This window comes from Sus scrofa, chromosome 10 (genome assembly GCF_054392235.1).
Source record: "Sus scrofa isolate SSC_HxYL_T2T_F1_AM1 chromosome 10, Sscrofa_HxYL_maternal_Yorkshire_Landrace_v2.0, whole genome shotgun sequence".
In the NCBI taxonomy this organism is placed as follows: domain Eukaryota; kingdom Metazoa; phylum Chordata; class Mammalia; order Artiodactyla; family Suidae; genus Sus; species Sus scrofa.
This window is the reverse complement of record NC_139392.1, coordinates 50,316,109-50,341,743: the sequence shown is the minus strand read 5'-3', so window position 1 is coordinate 50,341,743 and position 25,635 is coordinate 50,316,109. Positions and strand designations below refer to the sequence as shown.

Sequence of the window (25,635 nt, the reverse complement as noted above, 5' to 3'; positions counted from 1 at the left end):
AGTAAACTACCAGTGGACTTAAGGGATATTTTTTTGTGTGTGTATGAGAAAAATGTTCTAACATTGGATTGTGGGAATGATTCCACAATTCTATAAAATCTACTAAAAATCACTATACACTTAAAATGGGTGAATTTTATAATATATGAGTTATACTTCAACAAAAATCATGGAAACAAAAATAATATTAGAAGAAGAAGAAAAAATAAATACCTCCAAGAAAGATCTGGCTAAAAGAGTATGACATGTCCTGTTATATTCTGAATCATAGAAATGAACTTAATATAAAATTATTCAATAATCAGAGCTCCCATCATGGTGCAGTGGAAACAAATCTGACTAGGAACCATGAGGTTGCAGGTTTGATCCCTGGCCTTGCCCAGTGGGTTAAGGATCCGGCATTGCCATGAGCTGTGGTGGAAGTCACAGACATGGCTTGGAGATGGCATTGCTGTGGCTGTGGTGTAGGCTGGCAGCAACAGCTTCGATTAGACCCCTAGCCTGGGAACCTCCATATGCCGTGGGTGCAGCCTTTAAAAAGTCCAAAAAAAGACAAAAAAAAAAATGTGGATAGCAACATGCACATGAAAAGGTGCTCAACAGGTAATCATCAGGGAAATTCAGTCAAAACCACCATGACATATCACTTCATGCCTGTCAGTATAGCTATTATCAAAAAAAAGACAACAAATATCAAGTGTTGGTGAGTATTTGGAGAAAAGGGAATTCTTGTTCACTGCTGGTGGGAATGTAAATTGGTGCAGTCACTGTGGAAACAGTATGATGTTCCTCAAAAAATTAAGATCTACCAAAAGATCTAGTAATTCTGGGAATTTTTCTGAAGAAAATACAAACATTAATTTGAAAAGCTATATATACTCCAATGTTCATGGCAGCATTATAACATTATTAATAATAGCCAAGTTATGGAAGCAACTTAAGAGTGGCTCAAAGATTAATGGATAAAGAAAATGTGATACACACACACATATACACACATGCACACATTGCAATGGAATAGTTCTCAGTCATTAAAAAGGTGAATCTTGCCATTTGTGACAATATGAATGGGCCTAGAGTGTAAAATACTAAGTGATACAAAGTCAGAGGAAGACAAATACCATATACTTTCATTTATTTGTGGAGTCTAAAAAAAAAGAACAAACATAAGAAAACATAAATAGACTCAGATACAGAGAACAAATTGGTGGTTGTGGAGAAGAGTGAGGTAGGAGGATGAATGAAGGAGATTAAGCACAAACTTCCAGTTATAAATGTCATAGTATATAATGTTACAGCATAGAGAATGTAGTCAATATTTTAGTAAGTTTGTATGGTGATAGATGGTAACTAGACTTATAGTGGTGATCATTTCACAATATATAAAATTTCAAATTATGATGTACACATGAAATGAACACAATATTTTAAATTAATTATAATTCAATACATAATAAATAAAGAGAAACATTATATAACTTAATACCTAAGTTTGTAATGGGGTTTAAGGATTTTTTTTAAAAACATTTTAGGGAAAAAAGAAAAAGAAAAATGAATACTTATAAATCAATTTTTTATTTTTACTTACATATGTATTATGACATGTTAAGTGAGACATGTACATTATAATATTCTGAAAATATCATATTCAGCAAAGACTGACATAAATCAATCCATAATGAAAGGTTTTAGACAAAGATGATATGTGAGACGTGTTCCTATTCTAGTGATCCATTGGTCTAAAAAAGTTTTTCTCAACTTGAATCATCCACAAAGAGAAAATGGAATCGGCAGGGGAATCTTTCATGTTTTCTATTGTCATTGCACTAGAGAGCAATTACCTGGTTAATTAGCCATCCTCTTTCCACTTTGGATTCTACGGAGGCATTTAAATGAACCCCAGGTGGAAGTGCCTCCCTTCTCAAAGCTGGTCAGGAGATTTCAGGGCCAAAGAAGAGTTTGGAAGAGAAGGCCCTCCCACAGGAATGTTCCTTTAGAAGACAGTTGAAAGATGGCAAGTGTCCAATGACTGTCCTAGGAATCTAGGAAACAGTCCAGACTAGGAAGGGGCAGTGGATATTCCATTGGGGTCTGCAGTGGATGGTTCTTTGGAGTTCCCAGACTCCAGTGGAATAAACAACATCAGTGGTTCACCTTCCTCACAGACATCTAGATGAGAACTGTGGTCAATGGCAGCATGGGGCACATAGTAATGGTATTCAAGGACTCTGACTCCCAACTTGAGAGCCTCCTTCATCCATATAGCCATGTTTTCCCTCCATCATAATCAAAACAGAGCAAATTCTACCTACTTCCAGGAATTGTGCAAGGTACTCAGTGTATGATCTCTTGATATCCTTACTGTGACCCTGCAACAAATCATTATATCTCTATTTCATGAGTGAAGAAACTGAGGTTCAGAAAGGTTAAAGTAACTTGGTCCAGGTTATGTAGTAAGTGCATTTGACCCAAGTCTCTAACACTTTTCTTCCTCCTCTTGCAAATCTATCTGATTTTATATTCATTCAGGGTTACACTCAGAACCTCTTTCTAAAGAAGACCTTCTCAGTTTACTATGAGTTCTTGACAATTGGTGTTATTTCTCAATGAACAAGTACATTCTTGCCATCAGCAAGACATCTTTCTGTTATCAAGAAAATCATGCAGGATATAGGAGTTATATTTTTAGGTACATTGTGACAATCTCCTGCATTGACCATGATGGAAAATAATATTTAAAAAGGAATGTATGTATTTATAAAATGATATCAAAGTGAAACAATGAAGGAATGTTTTCCTTAACACTTATTAAAATGTTCTATTACTTTAAAATAAAATATAGTTATAAGTAATTATAAAATGTTGTGCAGGACTGGACATAGAATTCATGGACTATTAGATTAAAGATTGGGCAGATTTTGAGTTCCAGTGGTGACTCAGGAGTAATGAACCTGATTAGTATCCATGAGGACATGGGTTTGGTCCCGGGCCTTGCTCATTGGGTTGAGGATATGGCATTGCCTTGAGCTGTGGGGTAGGTCAAAGATGCAGCTTGGATCTGGTGGTGTTATGGCTGGCAGCTACAACTCCAATTTGACCCCTAGTTTGTGAACTTCCATATGCTGAGGGGGCAGACCTAAAAAGACCAAAAAAAAAAAAAAATTGGGCAGAAGGGAATTTGTAAACAACTTCATCATAGAAGTGACTTTAATCAATGCAGAAATCATTCAATTAATTGTGTTAGGACAAGTGACAGTTTGGAGAAAGAAAACCAAAATCATCTCATATGCATACCTCACTCTGTATACTAATATGCTCAGAAATTTTCAATGTAAATATACAATTATAAGTGAATTAAAATAAAATGTAAAAGAGACTTTTGGATTGTGTAAAGAAGTCTTTTTCAGTATAATACCAAGGCCAGGAACATAAATATCATAGTAAATTGATGATATAAAAATAAGAAAAATCTGTATAACAAATTTCAGTATAAACAATATTGATAATAAGTGACAAACTTGGAAAAGATTTAGCAAAATGTATGAGGGAGAGAGAGATCATCTTTGATATGTTAAGAGCTCATACAAAGCAATGATAAACAACCTACTAAAAATGGGTAAAGGAGTTCTCTTGTGGTGCTGTGGGTTAAGGATCCATCATCATCACTGTAGCAGCTTGGGTCAGGAATTTCCACATGACTTGGGCACTACTTAAAAAAATAAAAGAGTTCCCATCACGGTGCTGTGGAAATGAATCCGACTAGGAACCATGAGGTTGCAGGTTCAATCCCTGGCTTCACTCAAGGGGTTGCTGTGAGCTGTGGAGTAGGTTGCAGATGCAGCTCAGATCTGGTATTGCTGAGGCTCTGGAGTAGGCCAGCAGCAACAGCTCCAATTAGACCCCTAGCCTGGGAACCTCCTTATGCCATGGGTGCGGCCCTAAAAAGACAAAAGACAAAAAAATAAAAATAAAAATAAGATAAAAAATAAAATGAAGTGGGTTAAAAAATACATGTATATAAGCAAATCAGTAAAGTCAATGCAAATGAAATCCAATGAAATAATATTTTTTACCTGTAAGGTTGTCAAAATATAAAGTTAAAAAACTATGGGGAGTATTGATAATGGGATGGTAAGGTATATTGTCATAAAATCTTAACACTTGTGTAAATTAGTACCAAGTTTTAGACAGCATTTTGGCAATATCTGTGTGTATATATGTGCACACATATGTGTGCAGAAATATTTGCAAGAATATATCACAAACTATCAAGTGTAACTGGGAAATGGGATTCCCAATGTTTTTTAAAAATAAATTTTATAGTGAGTTATACTGTTTTAAAATGTTCTTTTTTATAGTTTAATTTTTAATTAAAGTGTAGTTGATTTACAATGTTGGGGAAATTTCTGCTGTACAGCAAAGTCACCCAGTCATACATACATACATATACATGTGTATATATATATATACATTCCATTTCTTATATTATCTTCAATCATGATCTAACCCAAGTGATTGGATATAGTTCCCTGTGCTGTACAGCAGGACTTCATTGCTTATCCATTCTAAATGTAATAGTTTGCATCTACTAACCTCAAACTCCCATTCCATCTAACTCCCTCTCCCCTCCCCTTTGGCAGCCTCAAGTCTATTTTCAATGTCTGTGAGTCTGTTTCTGTTTTGTAGCTAGGTTAAAAAATATTATATATATATATATTTTGCTTTTTAGGGCTGTACCTGAGGCACATGGAGGTTCCTAGGCTAGGGGTCTAATTGGAGCTACAGCTTCTGGCCTACACCACAGCCACAGCAATGCCAGATCTGAGCCATATCTGTGACCTACATCACAGCTCATGGCAATGCCAGACCCTTAACCCACTGGGCAAGGCTAGGGATTGAACCCAAAACCTCATGGTTCCTAGTCATATTCATTTCCGCTGTGCCATGATGGGAACTCCAAAAAATATTATTTTGACTATGGATAATTTTGTTCCAAAACCACAAAACTATATCCAAAACAAATATGTTTCATAATACTAAAACAGTCAATCATTAACCCAAACATCTTTCTGCATTTTGAAGCAATTTCTCAAGACAATGGCTGGCGGAGGAAACAATACAATAGTCAAAAATTCATTCTTTTGGGATTCTCAGATTTTCCCAAATTCAAAATTGTTCTCTTTGCTGTATTCTTGGGGATTTACCTCTTGACAGTGGTGTGGAATGTGGGCCTCATCCTTCTGATTAGGATGGACTCCTGCCTACATATGCCCATGTACTTCTCTTCCTCAGCATCTTATCCTTCTTCTATTTCTGCTATGTTACCTCCAAAACCCCTCAAATGCTCTCAAGCTTCTTCCAGAAGCCTGAATTCATCTCCTTTACAGGGTGCACCATACAATGCTTTTTCTCTAGCCTGGGTCTGACCTAGTGCTGCCTCCTAGCCACCATGGCTTATGATCGCTATGCTGCTATTTGCAACCCTCTCCTCTACACAGCCATTGTGTCCCCCACACGCCCTGTGTGTGCAGATGATGGTTGGAGTCTATATAACTGGTATCCTTGGCTCATTGATACAACTGTGTGCTTTACTTCAGCTCAATTTCTGTGACCCAAATATTATCAACCACTTCTTTTGTGACCTGCCTCAATTATTAGTCCTCTCCTGCTCTGAAACATTTTTCCTACAAGTCATGAAATTTGTGATAGCAGTGATTTTTGGTGTGACATCTGTCTTAATCATCATGCTATCATATAGTTATATCATTGCTGAAGATAAGCTCAGTGGAAGGCATGTCCAATGCCTTCAACACCTGCACTTCTCACCTGACAGCAGTGACTCTTTTCTTCAGATCAGGACTCTTTGTCTATATGTACCCCAGTGCTAATAACGCTCTGAGCTATGATAAGATGGCATCTGTCTTCTACACAGTGGTGACCCCCATGGTGAATCCTTTGATTTATTCTAAGGAAAAAGGAAATTAAAGATGCCCTTAAGAGGTTTAAGAAGAGAATGTTTTCCCATCATCACAGTTAATTAATGGTCCGATAGGTTAGTGACCCTGTTGACTGGAAGTTTCCAGACTCAGGAAGGGAAATGCATGTAACTTCATTCAACATCGCTAATGCTCTGGCAGGATTACAATTGAGTCAAAACATCCAAATCCAGAACCGGCTGAGTGCCATGCAAAGCCTGTGGCTTCTTTGAGTCTTGACAGTAGACTTTTCTCTCTTACACCAGTAATGACTTCACAAAGCAGTTAATATATCTTTTATTTTTTTTATTTTTAAAGGTTTTATTGAAGTATAGCTAATTTATGAGGTTGTGATAATTTCTTCTGTACAACACAGTGACCCAGTCATACATATACACATATCTGTTCTTGATCAGATTCTTTTCCCACATAGATTATCACAGAATATAGGGGAGAGTTCTCTGTGCTACACAGCAGGTCCCCATTGGCCAATCATCAGTGCACATATGCCAATCCCAAACCCCTATTCCATCCCTCCTCCCCAACCCCAACCTGTCCCCTTTGGTAACCATAAGTTTTTCAAAGTCTGTGAGTCTGTTTTTGCTGTGCAAAAAAGTTCATTTGTATCCTTTTTTTAAAATATTCCATGTATAGGTAATATATGATACTTGTCTTTCACTGTCTGACTAACTTCCCTCAGTATGATAGTTTCTAAGTCCATACATGTTGCTGCAAATGACATTATATCATTCTTTTTATGACTAATATTCCAGCAGTTAATATATTAATTTTTATGTACATATAACCTTCAATTTATCAGTGTTTACATACCCTTACATACCCTTTCAAAATTTCAGACTGCAGGCTTCAGAGAACGGTACTAAACACAAATTTAGTAAATAATCTTTCTCACACACATCCCAAATGAAACAAGGTCCACTTTGTCCCAGACTCCAAACCCTCTGGATGCCTAGGCACATTCCAGTTTATCGATGTGGGGGTATGGAGAGAAGCAGAACTTCAATTTTGACATAACTTCCCTGCCATGGAAACCTACCTTTATCAGAATTAAGTTGCAAGTATTTTTGCCCAGTGTGTGGCTTATTTTATTTTTCTTAGTGGTATCTTTTTTAAAGTAATTCTATGGAGACATAATTCATATACCACAAAATTCACCCTTTTAAAGTTCAGGTCGATGATTTTTAATACAGTTACAGAGCTGTGCAACCATCACCATGATGAGTTATAGAGCATTCATCAACCCAAAAAGAACCCCATACCCATTAGCACTCAGTCCTCATTCCCCTCAAACCCTGCAGCCTCAGACACCACTAATTGACTTTCTGTCTGTATGGATTTACTTGTTCTGAATATTTCACATAAATGGAGTCAAACAGTAGGTAGTCTTTTGTATCTGGCTTCTTCTTTCACTTAGTATAATATTTTCAGGGTTCATCCATGTTGTAACATGTATCAGTACTTAATTCCTTTTTATTGCTTAATCATATTCCATTATTATAAATAAGAATGAAATGTATACATATATATATATATAAATATATATATATAGGTTGTGGGTTATTGTTGTTGATGTTTGTTTTTTGTTTTTTTTTTTTTCTTTTTAGGGCCACACTCACAGCATAGCTTCCCAGGCTTGGGGTCCCATCGGAGCTGTAGCTGTCAGCCTACACCACTGCCATAGCAATGATGGATCCTTAACCCACTGAGCGAGGCCAGGGATCAAACTTGCATCCTCATGGATGCTAGTCAGACTTGTTAACCACTGAGCCATGATGGGAGCTCCATATATATAAATACATTTAAATCATTCATCAGTTGATGGACATTTGGATTTGTTTTCACTTTTTGGCTATTATATATAATATGCTGCAGTGAACACTTGTGTACAAGTTTTTGTGTATATGTATGTTTTCATTTATCTCAGGTATATACATGTAGGAGTGGAATTGTTGTGTTATATGTTATTCAGTGTTTAACCTTTTGATAAGTGTCAGACTGTTTTTTAAAGCAGCTGCCCTTTTTACATTATATACCATCAACTTATGAGGGTTCCAGTTTCTCCCCATTCTTGTTATATCATCTGCCTTTTTTATTGTAGCCATGGTGTTGGGTATGAAGTTGTACAGCATTGCGGTTTGGATCTGCATTTCCCTAATGGCTAATAATATCAAGCATCTTTTCATGTGCTTGTTGGACATTTGTTCATCTTCTTTGGAGGAGTGTCTATTCAGATCCTTTTCCTATTTTTAAATTAGGTTGCCTATCCTTCCATTGCTGAGTGTCATAGCCCTTTATATATTCTAGATATAAGGCCCTTATCAGATACATGATTTGCAAAAAATTTTCCAATCCACTAAGTTTTTTCCACTTTCTTAAAGGTGTCCTTTGAAAAAAGTTTTTAATTTTGATGAAGTTCAATTTATATGTTTTTCTTTGTGGTATATACTTTCCATGTCATATCTAAAAAGTCATTGTCTAACCTTCTAAGTTTATAGTTTTGTTCTTATATTTGGTATGATCCACTTTGCATTGTTTTTTGTATGCAATGTGAGGTAAGGGTCTAAGTTCATATTTATCTGCATCATGGAAAGATCTCAAAAATTATGTCAGGTGATAAAAGCAAATTGCAAAATGATATGTGCAGTATGATACCCCAGTCATGTAAAATTTGAAAGCATGAAATGTCACATATTACTCATAATTACATATAAACTCATAGGTAAAAAGTTTCACATCCAAATCTTTGATAATCATTGCCTCTGAAGGGAAAAGAGACTGGAAAGAATTGGTAGTCAAAGTGGTCTTCTTCGGACTTATTGGCAGTGTTTTTAGGTTGAGATAAATTTGACACAATATTAACAGTTACCGGTTTGGTCAATTATGTTCAAAAAAAATTTCTTTTGGCTTGTTAGGGCCACAACCGTGGCATATGGAAATTCCCAGCCTAAGGGTTGAATCAGAGCTGCAGCTGCCAGCCTACACCACAGCCACAGCCATGCCAGATCCAAGCCAAGTCTGCGACCTACACCACAGCTCACAGTAACACTGGATCCTTAACCCACTGAGCAAGGCCAGGGATCAAACTGGCATCTTCATGAATACAAGTCAATTCATAACCCACTGAGCCACAACGGGAACTCCCAATTATGATCTATTTTAAGGTTTTCTGTATTTTTTTAATTTCTCAAATTAAAAAACACACACACACACATGCACATCATACAAATCAATCAAAAACAATGGAGAACAAGAGTTCTCATCTTGGTGCAGCGGAAACAAATCCAACTACAAACCATGAGGTTGTGAGTTCTATCCCTGGCCTCACTCAGTGCGTTAAGGATCTGGCATTGCCTTGAGCTGTAGTGTAGGTCTCAGATGTGGTTCAGATCCTGCATTGTTGTAGCTGTGGTATAGGCTGGCAGCTGTGGCTCCAATTTGACCTCTAGACTGGGAACATCCATATACTGCAGGTGTGGCCCTAAAAAGCAAAAAGCATTAAAAAAAAAGAAAGAAAGAAAAAGAATGATGGAGAACAGACCATTTCCTTTTGGCCAAGTGCTCACAGTGGGTGAATATTTGAGCTGAGGCTTTGTGCACATGGCCTGTCAGACTGTTGGAGGAGGATTCTGTTGGTATGTGGAACTCCTGAGCCAGATCCCGCAAGACAATTATCTTCCTTTGGACTTATTTGCACTTTAGTTTATATTTTCCCAGTTTGGCTTCCAAAGAAAATCCCAGTCTCTTTGCCACCCTCTGCTGCCCTTTCTCTAAAAAGCAGCAGAGCCCAAATCTCAGCAAGCACCTTTCTGTTTTCCTCTCCTGACCAGAATGCACATGACATATGAAAACTAGGCACCAGGGTCTCAGGGGAAAGTCTCTATACACCAAGGTGGAGAAATTCACCTTCCACTGGATGAAGACAAATTCCTAGGACACCATATCTACCCCCAGAATACTGCTGTCTGAGTTCCAGCAAAGCATCAACAGAAAGGAACATGACTTCTAGATTAGGAGCCCAAGAACCTGGGAAATTGACTGAAAAAGTGAAACTGGGGAGATGATATGGTATACAGGAGAGGGACTTTAGTCTGATTTTGGACATACTGTGTTACAAAGAATAGGCAGGCAGTCAAGCTTTTTGTCTGGTTTATTAGATATTTGGGGATAGGCAGCTGCAAATTTAGTTGGAAAACTAGATTAGCAGTGCCAATTGTGGAAGTCTTCAACTTAAAATAAGGATGAAACCATAAACATGGGCCTTAAAGAAAACCCACAATAGACAAAAGAAGAAAGAGGAGTAGGAGGGCTCAGATTGTGGGTTCTCATTAAAAAAACAAAGTTTCAAGGAAAAAGTTAATAAGACAACAAAGCAAAGATTTGACAGTAAGGAAGTTAGCAGCAACCTTGGAAAGGGGATTTTCAGTATGGTAGAGTGTAGACAGCTCTGAAAAACAGATTTTGTCCTTTCCAACCTCCCCACCTCCACCCTCATTGCTTTCCCCTTAAAGGAAGGAGAAGTTACATCTTTAATCTCCCTCACTGAGTTACATGCAAATGAATTGTTCCTCTGACTCATAGAACTTTGTTGACAAAACCTCATTTCTTTTCTATCTCAACATGTACATAACCTTTACAAACCTCAGATTTCTCATCTATATACTTGCAATCCACAATTCTTTGATCCTTTCATCACTGATACCAGTCAGAATATTGGGAAAATCCTCTGAACCAAGAAGGTTCTTCAGAAATCCAACTGGCTTTGTGTGACTGGTGTCTCCTTTTGTGACTTTGAAACCTTCCAGCCCTCACTTCATTGTCTGGATTGTCTAACCAGCTCCTTCCCTGGGGTTCATTCATGCCAGCCTCCTGCCTCCCACTTTTCCAAACAAAAGAGCGCATCCTAAGAAAACAACATCAACTACTTCCAGAAGCCCTCTATTTTGGCTTATCTCTGGGATTCTGAGCCACGCCTCCCATGGGAAAAGAAGATTCCCTACCGTCTCTTTCTGTTAGGCCTCATTCGGCATCCTCACTTGGCATATAGTTGCACCTGTGAGCCTCTACTTGGAGAGCATCTATAGGTATTTCCTCGAATCCTGATGCTGTACCAATCTCTAGGGGTTTATATAGCTGAACTTGGGTGGGTTCTGATGTTCCAAATTAACAGCAGTGCCAAGGCAGGGAACTTCCTGGCTCAGAGTCCTTAACTGAAATGAACATCTGCTTAGTTTCAGCCAAAGAAACCTATTATGAAAGGATATGATAGACTCCTTTGCACTCATCTCCATTTGCTGCTAATCGTAATTTGGCAAGTAGAATTATTCCCATTTGGAGCTATGGTATAGATGTCCAGTACTTTAAAAAAAAGAAAGAGAGAGGAGAAAAAGGAAATACAGAGGCACATTTTATAAAATTAGAGGCAATGCAGAAAGACAGTTAACTGCAGCTGCAGAGGTACTTCTACTAAGATCCATGCCAGCTCACTGCTGCTCTACAAAGCTGGCTAGCCATAAATCCTGCAGTGCTTTTATAAGTGTGCATTCTGATTAACTTAAATATGTGTAACATTCACTATTTATTCACTGCTTTCACATTTCATGTTTCAAGTGTGTATAATCACACCAGACCTCAGGAAATCAAGAGAGCATTTAGGAGACTCTCAGGCCTGTAGCTGCCCCAGGACATCCCCCCAAGTGTGCAGATGATTATCAGAGTTTTTTCTTGGGCCCCTTGAAATTTCTATCCTCATCTGAGGCTACTTGTGGGTGGCCTACCCTTCCTTCCATAGCAGCTCACCACCTGGGAAATGAAGCCCTGGATAGGCCACCCTCTTGAGGCCTTATAGTTCTGTCACCTTCAGCCAGGTTTTCATCCTTGGCGGTGGCAGTGGTTGGGTGTGGGGTGTTCTGTGCATTGTGGGATGTTAGCATGTCCCTTGACCTCCATCTGCTAAATTCCAGTGATGCCCACACCACCCTACCCCCCACCAGGGCCTTAGCAGGTAAAATTATCCCCAGGTAAGAAGCACAGCCCTGGGCCCAGAGAACTTTTCTCTGTGATTCCAGTCTGAGCACTGGAGGCATTTTCAGCATCCCCTATTCTGAGGTTTAGATGTGGGATAGACGGTCAAAGATTTCCAGTCACCTTCCCCCACAAATCACCCCTTGTCCACATGACCTGCTTCTGTTAACATTGTTGCCAGCACTCCCTACATGCATGCTCTCTGCCCACCCTCTGCCCTGCCCACACTGTTGTCAGGGTCTGGTCCATTTTTTCCCTCCAAAAGCTTGCTTGTGTCTCTCTCTTCTCTGTTCCTGTCACTTTTCTTCATTCTAGTTTCTGTCATCTGTCACCAGGTCTATTGGAGAAGCCTCCATGTGGGTCTCGTCTCCTGTCTCCTGCTTCTCTGTCCCTCATTCACTTTGCCCCAGAGCCAGGTTCCTAAATCAGACCAGACTGAGTACCCCATTCCCTCCTTGGAAGCCTTCACTGGCTCCCTCTCCTATGGCCAGTGGCAGGGGTCGGCAAGCTTTTTCTTAAAAGGGTTGGGTAGTAAACATTTTAGGCTTTGTGAACCAAATCAAAGATATTATATAAGGACTTATATAACCACTTAAAATAAAACCACTTAAAAATGTAAAAGCCACTCTTAGCTCACTGACTATAAAAAAGCAGATGGTGAGCTGGATTTGGCCATGGGCTGCAGTTTGCCCATCTGTGGCCTAGAAAATAAATGATGACCATTTATTCAGGCCTCTGGGTGGTTGTGGAACCCACTCCTCCTTACCACCTTGTATCTTCTGTGCTCCCCTCATGCTGTGTCCTCACACGCAGCCTCTCCTCTCCTGGTGCCTCTGCGGAGCCCTTTCCTCACCTGGACTGCTCTTCCCGAGCCTCTTCTGCCTATTGAAATCGTACCCTCAAGACATGCTCAGATGCCACCTCTTCTCTGAAACCTTACCCTGTTCCAAAATGTCGGAGTTAAGCCCTCTTGCCTCTGGGCTCCTTTTCCTTTGTCCCTCTGCTCTGGTACAGATTTCACCCTCTTTGTTTGCTAGCTACATACATGCTGAACTGCCTAGGAGGCTGTGAGCCTGCTGACAGTGGAGACCTTGCCCCTTCATACCCCAGCTTTACACCTTTCAAAGTGGAATCACGGCAGGTAATAGCCCATTGAGCCAGTATGTGAGCGCTTTATGTACATCTTCAGCAACCTGGGAAGATATTATTATCTCCTCTTTGCATATGAAAAATCTGAGCCCAGGAGACACTAAGTAAGTTCCCCAAGTTCACACAGCTCCTAAATGGCAAAGTTGGAATCCAAACCAGGTCCCTCTGATGGCAAAGCCTGGAGTCTAACCCTATTACAGGGAGTGGATGAAGAGCGGGCATGCTGGATTGAGTGCCACCCCTCACCTTACAAGTTTTACTTACTTACCTATAAGTAGCATTTAAATGTGACTCATTGAATTTTAAAATAATGTTGATAGATTCTGGCAGCCTGCCTGATCATGGAATAAAGACCATGTCTGAATTAACCACCATGCGCTCCTGGAATTCTGTGCTCTTTGGGCCACTAATGGCATTCTGAGTGTTTAGTATTCACTTTATAGGGATTTTTCCCTCAAGGAGATCCCTGATCATTTTGCTGAGAATTAGCTTCGAAATCCTGCAATGAGAATTAATAGGATACCATTTTCAAACAGAGCTGGGCAAATTAGGAGAAACAAACAGAAAGAGGGTAATTCTAGTCTTGGAATTTATGAGCTTCCCTAAGTTTAAATTTCAACTTTCTTTTGATATTTGGGTTTATGGTGAGTTTTAATAGACTGTTCTTTTGAGATGGTCTCAGGAACTTAATATCTCTTTTCTCCTGCCACTAAGGAAGATAGTTAGACACCTTGTCCCCCACCTCTTTCAGCTATGGGTAAGCTTTATCTTCTATATAATTTAACTTAAATAGGTGCAGAAACATGAAGACTGAGAACCATAACCTTCTACCCATTGCCAACAGTGTGATCACAAAACACCCAGAAGTGCTGCCATCAATGTTTCATGTCTAAAGCAGCTAACCTGGAGTTCCTGTAGTGGCACAGTGGAAACGAATCTGACTAGGAACCATGAGGTTGCAAATTCTATCCCAGGCCTCACTCAGTGGGTTAAGGATCGGGAGTTGCCATGAGCTGTGGTGTAGGTCACGGACACAGCTCGGATCTGATGTTGCTGTGGCTGTAGCTCCAGTTTGACCCCTAGCCTGGGAACCTCCATATTCTGTGGGTGTGGCCATAAAAGACAAAAAATTAATTAATTAATTAAAATAAATAAATAAAGCAGCTAACCCCACAAGTCACCACAGGGAGTGACAGGTCATAGGTAATCTCTGAGTTTCCTGAAGTGATGTGGGAACAGATAGGTGTCAGCTCCCTGCAGAGGGACCTTGGGGCAGACTTTTTGGAGGCCCCCCCTCCTTCCAGATGACACACACAATAGATAAATGCACTAACAGTGATGAGAGAACAGAGACACCGTGAAGCTTTTTAGCCTTTCACCCCAGTGTTTAGAAGCCAAGTTCATCCTTAAAAGCGACACTGCACTTAAGCATGCAGAACACCTTGGGGGGCAAAGGAGGTCTCCAGGCACATTCTTTACCTATTTCTAACTCACCCCAGATGGAACCACAGCTGCAGCCATGCACAGTCCTGTGCCACATGGCTGGCTTTCTTTCTCCTCCAACTCTTCTCCTTGTGTGTTCGCCTCCATCCCTGAGCCTGACTCCCAGCAGTCTTTCTTTTTTTTTTTTTTTTTTTACCTTTTTAGGGCCACACCCACAACATATGGAAGTTCCCAGGCTAGGGGTCTAATCAGAGCTGCACCTGCCAGCCTACACCACAGCCACAGCATTGCAGGATCTGAACTGTGTCTGCAATCTACACCACAGCTCACAACGATGCTGGATCCTTAACCCACTGAGTGAGGCCAGGGATCAAACCCACATCCTCATGGATACTAGTCAGGTTGCCACTGCACCACAACAGGAACTCCCCCAGCAGCCTTAACTCTTGTTATGTGGGGCAATTACTTCCAAACTGCAGCAGGAACGACTGTGCAGCATCAGGCAATCCTCTTCCTCTCCTTTTCCTTCCACGTTTGATGGGAGCTATGTTTGCCAGCAGAGTCACCACCAGTGCCAGCTCAAACTAGTCTTTGGGTTTTTGGTGGTTTTTTTTTTTTTTTTTTTTGGACCACAGTTTCTTTCTCCCAGTATTGTTTTCTTGGGGTTTTGTTATTGTTGTTGTTGTTGTTTCTGAGTGAGCCTCTGAAAATTGACAGCAAAGAGGCCAGTTTGTTTAATTTAAATACATTGCAGCAAAATGAAGGTAATTGTCCACACAGGCCATCTGCTACCTTGTAGGTGTCCATGAGTCAGAGAGAGAAATGGAGACTAAAGTGTCTCCTTCTGTTGCCATGATAACCACTTAGCTCTGAGTTTTCATTGGGAGTGTGTGTGGAGGGGATGCAGTTGACAGAGCTCCAGAAAGGGCATTGACTCTCAAAACAGGCTTTTTGCCATAAACCTCTCTGGGCTTGATTACTTGACAATAATGTGTATCAAGGAGATTTTAAAAATTCATACCTGTTCCGTAAGGGAAGAGAAGGGAAGGAAATAGTTTTTATGGAGCCTCTACTGTGTGCCGGGCACCTGCTGAGGATGGCTGAGTGTCTATCATTTTCTCCCGGCCAGAGTCCCCATCTCTGCTCACAGTGTCCTCAAGTCACCTTCTCTGGCACACTCTGTACCTGTTTTTGCTCCAGTATTAGATTTGTACTCTAGACAAAAGACTAAGTCAGAATTGCCATATTTTCCTTTCTCACACTTCTCACTCGTGTTGGAAATTATTGTATGTTCCTATCGAAAACCTTGGTTCACCTCGGCAGTGAGTCTTGACTGATCCATGTTCCTTCTGATGTCAGGAATGTGGTGCTGGGATCCCAGCGTGCTTAGGGCTCTCCCAGCAGTTTAAGGCAATTTGAAGACTCAGGTACCCATCTTAGCCTTGCTGCTAATTTATTTGTGACCTTGTGATGTCTCTAGGCCTCCATCTCTGCAGATAAAAATGAATGTCAGACAGAAATACAGGCTGTTTTCCTGGAGTCACAAACCCTCTGAAATTATCAGCATAACTTCCAAGCTGTTTCTTGGAACATGATGCATGGTTTTCTCAGGCTCTAAGTCTTTGCTGATGTGGAAGAAGTGGAAGGGCCAACAGACGAGAGAGCTTCTCAGACTGTGACATTTCTCTAGCTCTGACTTTTGAGCAGAATTGTTTCCAACTACAAGAGACCTCTGTATTCAGAGAACCTGAGTTACAGGGTGATTATTGTGCTTAGTTGCTGGTGAGACACGTGACTGGCCTGTGCTGTGTTCAGGCCTTTGTTGTAGGTTGTAGTACAGCAAGGTCCCTCTGTCCTTGCACCAGGAAACCTTAAAACACCGAGGGGCAAGTTGTGAAACTTCCCCTGCCTTCTCCTGGCAGCTGAAAGCCCAGAGGCATGCAATTGCTTGTACCCTCATTGGACAGCTTATCCCCACCCCCAGAACCACCTGACTGTCCCCCTACCCCTGCTGATTCCCATGCGGTCTCAGGTTCCCTGTCAACTCTAGGTTCCAAGGGCAGTGCTCCCCCAGCCCCCTCCTGAGCAGCTGATTCTAGGTGGTTTGCTCTGAGGACAGTGCTTGCCTCTCCATGGGGAGGGCCTGCCTCTCAGCACACAGCCCCTCTGGACCTTGAGACAAGGTGCAGTAGCTTGGTGCAGTGCCCCATCTGCACTGACTTCAGCATGACTGTCTGTCACAGACTCATCAGACCTATTCGGGCCAGGGAATGAGCAGTCCGCAGCTGGCTTCAAGTGCCGGAAGCTCACTGTGTGCACACTTCCCCCAGCAGTGTGAGCTCCCCATGCTCCCATCTGGACTTAGGTAATTTGAGGACGGCCCTGCCCTCTGCATCAGCAGTCTGTTCCCTGCACCTCCTTCCTGACTTTGTGTGCCAAGGGCCTAAACAGGCAGCATCTCTGGTGGTGACTCCACTCGTGACAAAGGTAAGTTAGGAGCAGAATATGGCTTATGGGATCCTGAGCTGTCTGCCAAGAGGTGTAACAGTGCTGACAGTGTGGTGATGACCAAAGCAAAGCCTTGATGACCTGGCACTTCTAAGATGAGGTCACTTGGCAAAGGTCATAGGTAGATGAAGGTCATAGAATCATAGGATTTTATATCTGAAAAATACTTTGCACGTCTTCTGGTTGATGCTGCTGCTCAGTTTGTAAATGAGACCAAACCCCAGAAAAAAAAATTTTTTTTTTGTCTTTTTAGGGCTACAACCAAGGCATATGGAGGTTCCCAGGCTAGGGGTTGATTCAAAGCAGTAGCTGCTGGCCTATGCCACAGCCACACAAACTCCAGATCTGAGCCACGTCTGTGACCTACACCATAGCTCAGGCAATGCTAGATCCTTAACCCACTGAGTGAGGCCAGGGATCGATACTAGTCAGATTTGTTTCCACTGAGCCACTACAGGAACTCCTGAACCCCAGAAAAATTAAAATCTGTGTGCCTCATGGTTGAAAGAAAAACCCAGGAGTTCTCACTGTGGCTCAGTGGGTTAGGAACACAACATAGTGTCTGTGATTATCTGGGTTTAATCCCTGGCCTGCTTAGCGGGCTAAGGATCTGCTGCATAAAAACTTGCCCCAAAACTTAATGGCTTAGTAGACCAAACGTAATTTAAAATATATTTTTTATTATTTTTATTATTATTTTTTGCTTTTTAAGAGCCTCACCTGCTGCATATGGAAGTTCCCAGGCTAGGGGTCAAATCAGAGCTATAGGCACAGCAACTTGGGATCTGCAGCCTACACCACAGATCACAGCAACACTGGATCCTTAACCCACTGAGTGAGGCCAGGGATCGAACCCACATCCTCATGGATACTAGTTGGGTTCATAACCTGCTGAACCACAATGGGAACTCCCTAGAAGAACACATTTTACCTGATAGCTTCTGTGGGTCAGGAATCCAGGCACTGTTGAGCTGGGTCGTCACAAGCTGAGGGTCAGGGTTCCTTACGAAGTTACAATCACCTCAGGGCTCAACAGATCACATCGTTGTTGGCAGGATTCCTCGTGGGTTGCTGGACTGAGAGGCTGCAGTTCAGTGCTGACTGGTGGCTGGAAGCCGCCCTCAGCTTCTTGCCTCATGGGCCGCTCCGCAGGGCAGCTCACAAGATGGCAGCTGGCTTCATTAGCTTGAGCAGGGGAAAAAGTGAGAGAGCATTTGCGGAGGAGACGTTAAGTCACGGTCTTTTATAAACTGATCTCAGAAGGGGCGTCCCATTGGCCAAATCCATAGAAGCAATCACTATGCCCAACCCACATTCAGGGGGAGGGGATTACACAAGAGGGCGACTCCAGGGAGGGTGGGTGTTACTGGAGGCCTCCTCAGGTTGGCCCTCTGCATTTAGTTGTCTGGTTAAATGATTTCACGTAAAGCTTTATTGACAACAGAATATTTCATCCTCCCTGGAGACAGTTCCCTAATCTGGCTGTGTTCCCACTTTCCATTACACAAGGAAAAGGTCAGAAACTTGACCCACCTCATTTGTCGCTTAACAAATATTTATTAAGCCTTTACACTTGGGAAGCACAGCGGTGAGGAAGATACACTTGAGAGGCTCCACCAGTGCCGGGTACAGCGTTCCGAGGAGGTGATGGTGAGGCTGACAGGGAGAAGGACAGTGGGAGCAGGTCAGACCACACGGGGGCGGCAGAGCCCCTTCCAGTAGATTGAAAGGACTGCTGCCAGGCCTTCTGTTGTTGTATAAACCACCCAGGAGCAGTGTCAGTTGACCTTTCTTGCACCAATGTATACTTCAGCCCAGGTGGGCCTGGCTCCAGGCCTTCCTGACCCCTCAACCCGGCCTGGCTGATGTACATGCGTACGGGCTGCCTGTGACTTTTGCCTCTTCCCAGGGTCTTTGGGATTCACTGATTCACCAGGATGCCAAACCAGCATTGCTCAACTGGACCCAGAATTCACCCAAGGCTCCTGACAGCTCTGTCCTAGCATTGTCTTAATCCAAAATGATCCTAAAGCCACGGGCTAAAGTTTGAGATCCCTGGGGAAAATTGCCTTCGCCATGGTCTGAGCTCTTCTCTCTACTGCTCTGAACAAAACAATGTCAGCAGTCGGGTTTCCATCTTCCTCTGAAGGCATGTCCTGGGCAGCGATCCCGGGATGGGGGCCTGATTATTTTCAAGCTGCTGATGGGCAGTCAGTTTCATTTCCTCATCTTGGAATTTTAGCCACATGTGCTGTCCACCCCTGTCCATCCCTCTTGCCTCCTCGTCCATCATCATTTTCCTCTTAAAATATTTGCATTTTCCTATTAAAATAAAAAGCTTCAGTCTCATGTTCCTAAAAAGCAAACTATTTGTTCACCTCCACTCTCACTACTCAGATGTTTGGTCTTCAGACATAAGTGCCTGGCCTCAGTCTCACTGAGGAGATTTATTGAGTATTTGCCACGTGCTTAATCCTGGGTTGGCCCTCCGAGGTGATGACAAATAACTGTCATACAGAGAAGTGAATTTGAATTTCACAGGCCACATACTTGGGCAAAAAAAAAAAAATCTTTAGGTGGCCTTAACTTCCCTCCTGAGCACTCCCTGCCTGAACTGGGCATTTCTAGGCAAACTCTGAAGCCAGTTACCTCAGAGATTCTTATTCCCCTTCCTGCACCCCAAACAAGTGCAACACCTTGGGGACTAGGCTGGGTGATTGTGGCATTAGTGAAGGAACATCCACAACTCCAAGTTGATCTGTGCTCGGGCCATTGTGTCCTTTGCTTGTGGTCAGGCCTGATTCTCACAGGTAGCACTCCCCATTCCATGGCTGAGGCATCTGAGCTCCTGACTCTCCCAGCAGCCAAGGTCCACCCTGACTACCCCCAAGGCTTCAGCTCCTCTGTAATTGACAGACAGCTTTTGGCCTGTGGTATCAGACTGTGGTGAGTCATTGGCTGCCTGGGGTCCTCCCTTGAGGCTGCCCAGGCAACCCAAGAGGCAGCATTTATTCTGTTCTCCTCAGCCCTGGGAAGGTCCAGGAAAGGCCCCGTCTGTTGCCAGGACCAGTATTTCTGTTACCTCCTACATCCCAAACTGCTGGCTCAGGACTTCTCTGCAGAGCCAGGCATCTGCATCAGACTTTCCTGCCTTCTCTGCACATTCTCTCCCCTCTTTACCAGCTTCCTTATCTAGTTTGGATTGGGGCTGAATCTACAATAAGCACTTTCCTTACTGGTTGGCTGCGCATAAGCACTTTCCAAACTGGAATGAATTTTATGCATTATTATTCACCCCTTCTCCCATAAAAATGGCCAAAAAACAGATGGTGATAATAATTATACAGTAAAAGGTTAAGGTTGGGAGTTTCCATCGTGGCTCAGCAGTTAGCGAACGTGACTAACATCCATGAGGATGTGGGTTTGATCCCTGGTCTCACTCAAGGTTCTGGTGTTGCTGTGATCTGTGGTGTAGAATGAAGATGTGGCTTGGATCCCACATTGCTGTGGCTGTGGCATTGCCCATTGGCTACAGTTCTGATTGGACCCCTAGCTTGGGAACCTCCATATGCTGTGGTTGCAACCCTAAAAAGGCAAAAAAAAAAAAAAAATGAAGGTGGTTTGCTTAAATACAATGATTAATATGTGATCATTTTATTTCGCCAAAACAGGACCTCCTGAGTTTTTTTATAAACTAGTTGTGAAGAAAAGATATAGATATATACCCTGAAAGAGTAAATAATAATAAATATTTTAGGAGTTCTCTTGTGGTACAGAGGATTAAGGATCCAGCATTGACACAGCAGAGGCTCAGGTTGCTGTTGTGGCATAGGTTCAGTCCCTTGTCCAGGAATTTCCACATGCCACAGACACAGCCAAAAAGAAAAAAAAAAGTTTTAAAGCCACTGACAAAAATAGAATATGTCATAAGATAGAACATGCTGAATTATCAATGGAAAATGATTATAAAAGTTAGTAGTAAAAACAGCAAAAATTTTGTAGTATTCAGAATAACCACATTTTGCTAATTTATTCACCAGTCAGTGGACTATGGGGTTATTTCTACTTTCAACTGTTGGCATTCCCATCGTGGCTCAGTGGTGAGGAACCCAACTAGTATCTATGAAGACATGAGTTTGATCTCTGGCTCTACTTAGTGGGTTAAGGATCTGGTGTTGACGTGAGCTGTGTTGTATGTCACAGATGCAGCTTAGATCTGGCGTTGCTCTGGCTGTGGTGTAGGCTGGCAGCTGCAGCTCCAGTTCGACCCCTAGTTTGGGAACTTCCATATGCTGTGGATATGGTCCTAAAAAGCAAAAAAAGGAAAATAAACTGTTGCTAATAAATATTTGTGTACAAGTTTTAGATGGGCATGTATTTGTATTTCTCTTGGGTACATACTCAGGAGTGAAACTGTGGGTCACTTTGTAAGTTTACATTTAATATTTTAAGAAACTGCTAAAACTGTTTTCCAAAGTGGTTGTACCATTTTGCAGTCCCATAAGCAATGTACAAGAGTTTCTGTTTCCCACAACCTTGTTAGAACTTTTTTTTTTTTTTTTGGTCTTTTTAGGGCCACACCCACGGCACATGGACGTTCCCAGGCTAGGGGTCTGATAAGAGCTGTAGTCGCTGGCCTATGTCACAGCCGCAACAACACAGGATCCGAGCTGCATCTGCAACCTACACCACAGCTCACAGCAACACTGGTTCCTTAACCAACTGAGCAAGGCCAGGGATCAAACCTGCGCCCTCATGGATGCCAGTCAGATTCATTTCCACTGAGCCACCGCAGGAACTCCCCCTTGTTAGTATTTTTTATTGTAGCTAATTCAGTGGGTGAGTGGTATCTCTTTGTGATTTCAGTTTTCATTTCCCTAATGAGTACATAAGTTGAGCATTTTTCATTTGATTTTTAGCCTTTTGGTACATCTCATTTCATGAAATATCTATTCAAGTCTTTGCCTGTTTTGTAAGTGGATTGTCGGTCTTATTCAGTTTCAGGAATTCTTTATAGGTTCTAGACACAAGGTTTTTTTATAGTTTATTCTGGTTTTATTTCATCTTAACTGAAGTATAATTGACATATAAAATGGTAAGATATTTAAAGTGTACGTTGTAGTGCTTATACAACAGTGTGTTACCAACTCTAGTCACCAGGTCACATTAGATCCTCAGACCTTGTCTTATTGCTGAAAGTTTACACTTTTATCAGCTCTCCCTGTTTCCCCCACCCTTCAGCCCCTGGCAACTGCTTTTTCTACTCTCAGTTTCTGAGTTTGACTTTTTTTTCCTTTTAATTCCACATATAGATGATACTATGCACTATTTGTCTTTGTTTATAAATAGCACAGCAGGATTTTCCTCTTTCCCATGGCTGAATAATATTCCTCCATGCATATGTACCACATCTTCTTCATCCATTTGTCTGTTGATGGGCACTTGGGTATTTCCATATCCTCGCTATTGCGAATAATGCCACAGTGAACAAGTGAACATGGGAGTACAGATGGCTCTTGAAGATTCTATTTCCACTGTCTTAGGATACATACTGAGAAGTGGGATTGCTGGATCATGTGGTAATTCTCTTTTTCATTTTTCAAGGGCCCTCCCTACTGTTTTGCCTAGTGGCTGCTCCAGTTTCCATTTTCACCAGTAGTGCACACATGTTCCCATTTATCCATGTCTTTGCCAGCACTTGTTACCTCTTGTCTTTTTGATGATGACCATCTGAACAGATGTGAGGTGATAGCTCATGTTGGTTTAGTTTTGCATTTCCCTGGTGATTTGCGATGTTGAGTGCCTCCTCGTATATACCTGTGGGCCATTTGTGTGCTTTCCATGGGAGAATGTCTATTCAGTTTGCCCATTTTTTAATCAGACTGCTTTCTTTCATGACTGAGTTGTATGAGTTCTTCATATACTGTAGTCACTAACTCCTTATCACACAAATGGCCTGCACATATTCTGTCCTACTCGCTAAGTCACTTTTTCATTTTGTTCAAAGTTTCTTTTGCTGTACAGAAGCTTTTTAGTTTTCAGTAGTCCCACATTATTTTGCTTTTGTCGCCTTTGCTTTTGGTGTCAAATCAAAAAGATCCTTATGAAGATCCACAATTACTTTATCAGAAATAAGTTGCAAGTATTCTTGCCCAGTCTGTGGCTTATCATTTTATTTTTCTTAGTGGTATCTTTTTTAAAGTAATTCTATGGAGATACAATTCATATACCACAAAATTCACCCTTTTTAAGTTCGGGTCCATGATTTTTAATACAGTTACAGAGCTGTGCAACCATCACCATGATCAGTTATAGAGCATTTCATCAACCCAAAAAGAACCCCATACCCATTAGTCCTCATTCCCCACAAGCCCTGCAGCCTCAGACACCACTAATTGACTTTCTGTCTGTATGGATTTACTTGTTCTGAATATTTCACATAAATGGAGTCAAACAGTAGGTAGTCTTTTGTATCTGGCTTCTTCTTTCACTTAGTATAATATTTTCAGGGTTCATCCATGTTGTAACATGTATCAGTACTTAATTCCTTTTTATTGCTTAATCATATTCCATTATTATAAATAAGAATGAAATGTATACATATATATATATATAAATATATATATATAGGTTGTGGGTTATTGTTGTTGATGTTTGTTTTTTGGTTGGTTGGTTTTTTGTTTTTTTTTTTCTTTTTAGGGCCACACTCACAGCATAGCTTCCCAGGCTTGGGGTCCCATCGGAGCTGTAGCTGTCAGCCTACACCACTGCCATAGCAATGATGGATCCTTAACCCACTGAGCGAGGCCAGGGATCAAACTTGCATCCTCATGGATGCTAGTCAGACTTGTTAACCACTGAGCCATGATGGGAGCTCCATATATATAAATACATTTAAATCATTCATCAGTTGATGGACATTTGGATTTGTTTTCACTTTTTGGCTATTATATATAATATGCTGCAGTGAACACTTGTGTACAAGTTTTTGTGTATATGTATGTTTTCATTTATCTCAGGTATATACATGTAGGAGTGGAATTGTTGTGTTATATGTTATTCAGTGTTTAACCTTTTGATAAGTGTCAGACTGTTTTTTAAAGCAGCTGCCCTTTTTACATTATATACCATCAACTTATGAGGGTTCCAGTTTCTCCCCATTCTTGTTATATCATCTGCCTTTTTTATTGTAGCCATGGTGTTGGGTATGAAGTTGTACAGCATTGCGGTTTGGATCTGCATTTCCCTAATGGCTAATAATATCAAGCATCTTTTCATGTGCTTGTTGGACATTTGTTCATCTTCTTTGGAGGAGTGTCTATTCAGATCCTTTTCCTATTTTTAAATTAGGTTGCCTATCCTTCCATTGCTGAGTGTCATAGCCCTTTATATATTCTAGATATAAGGCCCTTATCAGATACATGATTTGCAAAAAATTTTCCAATCCACTAAGTTTTTTCCACTTTCTTAAAGGTGTCCTTTGAAAAAAGTTTTTAATTTTGATGAAGTTCAATTTATATGTTTTTCTTTTGTGGTATATACTTTCCATGTCATATCTAAAAAGTCATTGTCTAACCTTCTAAGTTTATAGTTTTGTTCTTATATTTGGTATGATCCACTTTGCATTGTTTTTTGTATGCAATGTGAGGTAAGGGTCTAAGTTCATATTTATCTGCATCATGGAAAGATCTCAAAAATTATGTCAGGTGATAAAAGCAAATTGCAAAATGATATGTGCAGTATGATACCCCAGTCATGTAAAATTTGAAAGCATGAAATGTCACATATTACTCATAATTACATATAAACTCATAGGTAAAAAGTTTCACATCCAAATCTTTGATAATCATTGCCTCTGAAGGGAAAAGAGACTGGAAAGAATTGGTAGTCAAAGTGGTCTTCTTCGGACTTATTGGCAGTGTTTTTAGGTTGAGATAAATTTGACACAATATTAACAGTTACCAGTTTGAGTGCTCTATTATGCTCAATTTTATTTTTTTTTTTTGGCTTGTTAGGGCCACAACCGTGGCATATGGAAATTCCCAGCCTAAGGGTTGAATCAGAGCTGCAGCTGCTGGCCTACACCACAGCCACAGCCATGCCAGATCCAAGCCAAGTCTGCGATCTACACCACAGCTCACAGTAACACTGGATCCTTAACCCACTGAGCAAGGCCAGGGATCAAACTGGCATCTTCATGAATACAAGTCAATTCATAACCCACTGAGCCACAACGGGAACTCCCAATTATGTTCTATTTTAAAGTTTTTTGTATTTTTTAAATTTATCAAATTAAAAAACACACCCACACCCCCCCCCACACACACATGCACATTATACAAATCAATTAAGAATGATAGAGACAGGAGTTCCCATCATGGTGCAGCAGAAACAAATCCAAGTACGAACCATGAGGTTGTGAGTTCTATCCCTGGCCTCACTCAGTGGGTTAAGGATCTGGCATTGCCATGAGCTGTGGTGTAGGTCTCAGACGTGGTTCAGATCCTGTGTTGCTGTG

General features: G+C 41.2%; 1 pseudogene; it reads left to right on the top strand.

Moving 5' to 3' along the window:
- Positions 1-5,097: 5,097 nt before the first annotated feature.
- On the top strand, positions 5,098-6,037 carry LOC146399396 (olfactory receptor 5AN6-like; annotated as a pseudogene).
- Positions 6,038-25,635: the final 19,598 nt, after the last annotated feature.